The following is a 6660-nucleotide window of genomic DNA, read 5'->3' as shown; positions in this document are numbered from 1 at the left end:
AAAAAAAGGGGTCAAAAAATTTTTTTTTTAAATTTCATATACATTTTTGAAAAGTACGTGAAAAATGCATTAAAATTCATTATAGATAAATTAAAATCCATTAACTTTTGTCTTAGTTATACGGATTTGAAAATGACAATGTTACCCTTAACGTCAAAACTTCAACCCCCTCCACTTTGTACAAATATTTTTTTAATGAGTTTATATTTTAGGGATTTATTACTATCATATAGGAGAACAATTTACCAAAGTATGAAGCCAATCCCAGAACATTGACTTTTTGGGCTGGGGCGATTGAAAAAGAATCTCTCATGTGTGTGTGTGTGTGTGTGTATATACATTACATTTTCATAAATATCTCAAATTCTATAAGAGCTTTAGGGCTGAATTTTTTTTTAAATTGTAGATCTCACTTGGGGACATAAAATGAGAAAACTTTCGGACAAATTAATACATATTAACTATATTTTTTTTGACTTTTAAAATTTTTGAAAAATCGTTTTTTGCCCATAACTTGAAACACATGTTTTGAAAGTATAGATGTTTTTACTTAATTTTGTAGAGTTTTTTAAGACGCATTTTTTGAGCTATTGACGAACAATCTGCTATCATTTTATCCAAAGTTATTGACATTTTAAAAATCATAAAAAATCGTTTTTTGCTTATAACTTTAAAAAAATGTTATGACACCTATAGTTTTCTTAGTCTCATTTTGTAGAGATTTTCAAGACGGATCTTTTGACCTATTAACGAAAATTTTACGATTACTTTATCCAAAGTTATTGACATTTTAAAAATAAATAATATTGATAAAAACCTGTTTGCATAAATATAAATAAAAAATCGTAAACTGATCGCAAAATATCTCCATGAGGAAGCAAAGTGTTCATGGAATGAACACAAAAATACATACTTCAACTTGGCAGCGGTTTTTTTATTTCTGCACTATATACTTATGTTTTTTGGGTCACTAAACACGAATACGGTATAAGTTTTCAAAAATTCAAAATGGCGGATCCAATATGGCGGACAATTTTTTCAAAAACTCAATGGATTTATCTGAAATTTGTTACTCGGGGGTTTTTGGGGTCGCCGGTTACGAATCTGAAGTTACTTTCCAAAAATTCAAAATGTCGGACCCAAAATGGCGGACAATTTTTACAAAAACTCAATGGATTTATCTGAAATTTGTTACATTGGGGTTTTTGGGGTCGCCGGTTACGAATCTGAAGTTACTTTTCAAAAATTCAAAATGGCGGATCCAATATGGCGGACAATTTTTTCAAAAACTTAATGGATTTATCTGAAATTTGTTACTCGGGAGTTTTTGGGGTCGCTGGTTACGAATCTGAAGTTACTTTTCAAAAATTCAAAATGGCGGATCCAATATGACGGACAATTTTCTCAAAAACTTAATGGATTTATCTGAAATTTGTTACTCGGGGGTTTTTGGGGTCGCCGGTTACGAATCTGAAGTTACTTTTCAATAATTCAACATGGCGGATCCAATAAGGCGGACAATTTTTTCAAAAACTCAATGGATTTATCTGAAATTTGTTACTCGGGGGTTTTTGGGGTCGCTGGTTACGAATCTGAAGTTACTTTTCAATAATTCAACATGGCGGATCCGAAATAGCCTACAAATTTTAAAATTCACCGAATTTGGTTTAAAATCAATACTTATTGAGTTTTTGGGGTCGTTGATTTCGAATTACTTCAGTTTATATTGAAATCGAACACATTTTTTATTACTGATCTACTATTTTATTACTGTGTGACCATAAAATTTCACCATTTCTACCGTCAAAGGAGTACTGAAATAATCAAATTGTTTAACATTTTTTATAAAAATTTCTAAAGAGACGCGTACTTTAAAGGATTTTCTGCAGGGTTAAAATTTGGAGGCTATTTCGGATCCGCCATGTTGAATTATTGAAAAGTAACTTCAGATTCGTAACGGGCGACCTCAAAAACCCCCGAGAAACAAATTTCAGATAAATCCATTGAGTTTTTGTAAAAATTGTCCGCCATTTTGGGTCCGACATTTTGAATTTTTGGAAAGTAACTTCAGATTCGTAACCGGCGACCCCAAAAACCCCCGAGTAACAAATTTCAGATAAATCCATTGAGTTTTTGAAAAAATTGTCCGCCATATTGGATCCGCCATTTTGAATTTTTGAAAACTTATACCGTATTCGTGTTTAGTGACCCAAAAAACATAAGTATATGGTGCAGAAATAAAAATAATTCATCAATATATTATTTTTTGCAAAATAGTATTTTTTAAATCGTTTTCAGTGGAAAATCGCCATTTTGTCGTCCGCCATCTTAAATTTTGAAATTCGCAACTACACAGTTTTGTAGCTGGGTATTTGAGGACGCGATATTTTGTGTTCTGGATCAAATTAACTGTCGTTTTCCATGTCAAAATATTTTTTGAATAAAATTTTTTTTGCAGAAAATCAGGTTTTTTTGCAATAAAATTGTTATACATATTAAGGATTTAATTATAATTAAATTTGGACTTCAGAATCGAAAAGTGCGATAAATTTTACGTTAGAAATAGGCTATCCTGAATTTTTAAAATTATTTTTTCATATAAAATAACAGCTTCTAATTGAAGGTAAATTTTTCGTCCTGGCGGTCGTTAATGGGTTAAAAAAGTTAGTAGAAAGGGAAATCTCTTTCTGTAATGCACTTATAAAACGTAAACATTAACAAGCCTGTAAAATTTGCATATTTTTTTAGCGCAATATGAATTGTTAATTTTAATTTATTTTTTTAAATGTAATAAAATTGTCTTAATATTACACAATATAAACAATCTTTTCTTATTTCTTAATAAAATAAACAAGTTTGAGTACAACTTTTTATAGGTTAGGTTCTCCGGTGTCAAAAAAAATGATATTATAAGTTTTACCTGCAAATATAGAGATGTACTCTTTTAAATTCCAACTGATTAAAATGTTTTTCACAAAATCATCGGCCATTGTGATCTATAAATAAAAAAAATAAATAAAAATATCTCCACGTGATTACGCGAAAAACAAATACGCGTGAAAAACAAATACGCGTATACGCGTATTTGTTTTTCGCGTATACATACAAATACTGTATATATACAAATACGTAAACTGAAAACTGACTCAAACTGGGAAATAGTAATATTTGAAATTCCCTAGAAACGTATCGGGTCGCGTTTATTTGAATATTTGAAAATAAAATTAATACTATATTTATTAATAAATATTTAAAAAAATACTTATTGTTTGTTTGAATCTCCTTTGTCACTGATGAATTTAAAACACAATGTAGTCCATATCCGAAGACTTGTGAAATGAACAAATCTCTAAATTAAAGATGTGAATTTATGGCGTTTTTAGGTATAAAGTTTTACAAAATGAAACACAACTTATCACTGTAATTATGACTATAATGTCTAATTTAGACAAACTTATATTTAACTGGATTTAAGATTACTGTTATTTCAAGTTTAGAGATTAATTTTTTTCCATGTAGTTTTGTTGATATTGTGCAAATATATAATCATTATAAAAATATGTATCAAAAAACAATAAATTCAGCTAAAATGTTTATAAGTTTTTATTATACATAATAATAATAATAATAATAATATTCCAAGGGGTAACAGGCTTCGGAAGGAAGTTGACTGACGCCCTTAAAGAAAAGGCGGAAGTCACTCCTATTGTGACAAAAAGGTCTCTCGAGATCAGGGATCTCGATGAGACCACGGAGGAAAGAGACGTAGTCGAAGCGGTCCGCCAAATATTGGGCAGGACCGACACGGAAGTGTCCTGTCGACTCATCACCTTGCGCCGCGGGGAAAAACTAGCAATAGTGCAGCTCCCCGAAGCAGACGCAGATGCGGTACTAAAAACGGCCAAGGTGAAAATAGGTTGGATAAACTGTAGAATCCGACCTAGAGTCGAAGTGGACAGATGCTTCAGGTGCCTCTGCTACGGACATGTGGCTAAGACCTGTAAAGGACCCGACAGGAGCAAGGCATGCTGGAGGTGTGGTTCTTCCGACCATTCCCACAAGGAATGCAAAAGCCATGGTAAGTGCTTAACTTGTGAGGATAAAGGTTTGAAGGAAACAAACCACATCCCAGGATCTGGGTCCTGCCCAATATATAAGGAGGAACTTCGTAAGCTGAAAGCAAATTAAGTTTTCTCCAGGTCAACCTTGGAAGAGGCAGCGTCGCACAAGACCTCCTGATGCAGACTGTCAGGGAGAGAGGAGCTGATATACTGATCGTGAGCGAACAGTATAAGAAGCAAGGATTCTCAAACTGGTTTCAGGATGCATCAGGGAGGTCCGGCATACTGATATGCAATCCCGAACTCACCATCGGTGAATTCCTTGAGACTGGGGATGGTTTCGTTTGGGTGGAGGTGGCTGGTATACGAGTATACAACTGCTACTTCTCCCCAAATGATCCCATCACAAAGTTCGACGCCGAGATCCGTTCTCTTGAAGAAAGTCTTAGAACATTCGGCGGGGAAGTCCTCATTGCGGGTGACTTCAATAGTAAGTCCCCGGAATGGGGGGAGACCCGTTTGGACAGGAGGGGGATCTTGGTTGGCGACATGGTCTCTGCGAATGACCTGGTGGTGATAAATCGGGGTCGGGAGTTCACATTTAGGCGGGGGAAATCAGGATCAATCCTGGATATAACAATCTCATCCCCCCGCCTGGCTCGCAGGATAAAGAAATGGAGAGTAATGGACGAAGAAACCATGAGTGACCACCGGTACATAGAGTTTCTAGTCTCTGAGGAAAATCCGGGAGGGAATATTGAACTGCGGAAAAGCAGAAAGGGCCCCTCCTGGAACCTCAAGAGACTAAATAGAGAGAGACTGGTTGAAGCTCTAGAAGAGTCGAGACTCATCCAGGAACTCAACTGGATGAAAAAACCAGTTTTTCTCATTGATACCGTGCGAGAGGCGAGGCGTGTTATAGTGGATGCGTGCAACCGGTCCATGCCTCGCCGGCAGACAAGAAGAGCAAGGAAGAAATCTGTGTACTGGTGGAACGACGAACTCGCTTGCCTTAGAGCAGAATGCCACGCAGCTAGGAGGAAATATACCCATTCTAAGGGGAACTCCGAGCTGCGAGAAATATGGCGTAAAGCCAGGCTTATCTTCAAGCAAGCGGTTCGAAATAGCCAACGCCGTTGCTGGAAGGACCTAATCGGTGAATCCGAAAATGACCCATGGGGTTTGGCGTTCAAGATTGTCACCAAGAGATTGGTGGCTAGACAAAAAACCCCTGGTCTAGATGATCCGATTTGGGTCCGGAAAATAATAAGTGCATTATTCCGCCATGTAGAACCGATCCCCAGGGAGGACTATACTCACTGTGTAGTACAGAGGGAAGAGCTCTTCACGCTTGAAGAACTAAAAAAGGTGGCGAAGACGTTGAAAAATGGCAAAGCGCCAGGCAATGACGGAATAGCCAGCGAAATCCTAAAAGAGGTGACCGCTGTCTACCCAGAGCTTCTTCTCAACGTCTTTAATGCGTGTTTGAAAGCTGGAGAGTTCTTCAATGACTGGAAGATACAGAAGTTGGTCCTTCTTAGGAAAGGAGACAAACCTCTAGATAAGGTCACATCGTACAGACCAATATGTTTACTGGATACGATGGGTAAGTTTCTAGAGGGTATGGTTTTGCTGAGACTTCAGGAAATCCTGGTAGGTGAAAACAGCCTATCGGAGAATCAATTTGGCTTTCGAAAAGGCCGGTCACCAGTTGATGCAATACTCACTGTTGTCAATAAGGCGCAGAAAGCCAAAGAGGGGAAAAAGAAAGGATTCTGCGCGCTCGTTTCCATCGACATACGTAATGCGTTTAACTCTGCAAGGTGGGACCATTGCATTGAAGCAATGAAACGAAAGAAGGTGCCAACTTATCTGTTGCGAATGATAGACAACTATCTTAGCGACAGATGGGTTGTGTACAGGAGCGACACGTGTCATATCAAATACGATATGACATGTGGAGCTCCCCAAGGTTCTAAGGTGGGTCCTTTTGTATGGAACGTCATGTATGACGAACTCCTGCAAATCGACCTACCTGAAGATACGTTTTTAGTCGGCTTTGCAGACGACGTCATTATAGTATGTTGCGCGCAGAGCTTAGAAATCCTTGAAATAAGGATCAATGAAAGTCTGAGACGAGTAAAACGCTGGTTAGACCTCAATGACCTTCAAATGGCCATTGAGAAGACTGAAGCCTTGCTCGTCACAGACCGGAGACCTTATACAACCGCTCCGATTCAAATCGGTAAGACCGAAGTCTCCTGGGGGAATAATCTTAAGTACCTGGGAGTGACGTTGGATAGAAGGTTAAACTTCTCCCAACATTGTAACATCAAGTCACTCGAGGCCGCTGAGTGCGTTGGAAACCTTTCGAGGATGATGCCCAATGTCGGCGGCCCCAGAGAAAAGAAAAGGCGATTGGTGGCGACGGCGGGTCTAGCAAAGCAGCTCTATGCTGCCCCTGCATGGGCTGATAAAGCCCTAAAGAACCGCGGCATCTCTGATAAGCTGCTCTCCGTACACGGAAGCTGTGAACGGAGAGTGGTTTCAGCCTACAGAACGGTTTCAACGAGTGCAGTCCTAGTTCTGGCGAGCACTC

This window comes from Leptopilina boulardi, unplaced genomic scaffold (assembly GCF_019393585.1).
Source record: "Leptopilina boulardi isolate dan_hultmark-lab unplaced genomic scaffold, ZJU_Lbou_2.1 LbouV2_143, whole genome shotgun sequence".
Classification (NCBI taxonomy): domain Eukaryota; kingdom Metazoa; phylum Arthropoda; class Insecta; order Hymenoptera; family Figitidae; genus Leptopilina; species Leptopilina boulardi.
The sequence above is the reverse complement of the archived record's forward strand: the minus strand, read 5'-3'. Positions refer to the sequence as shown.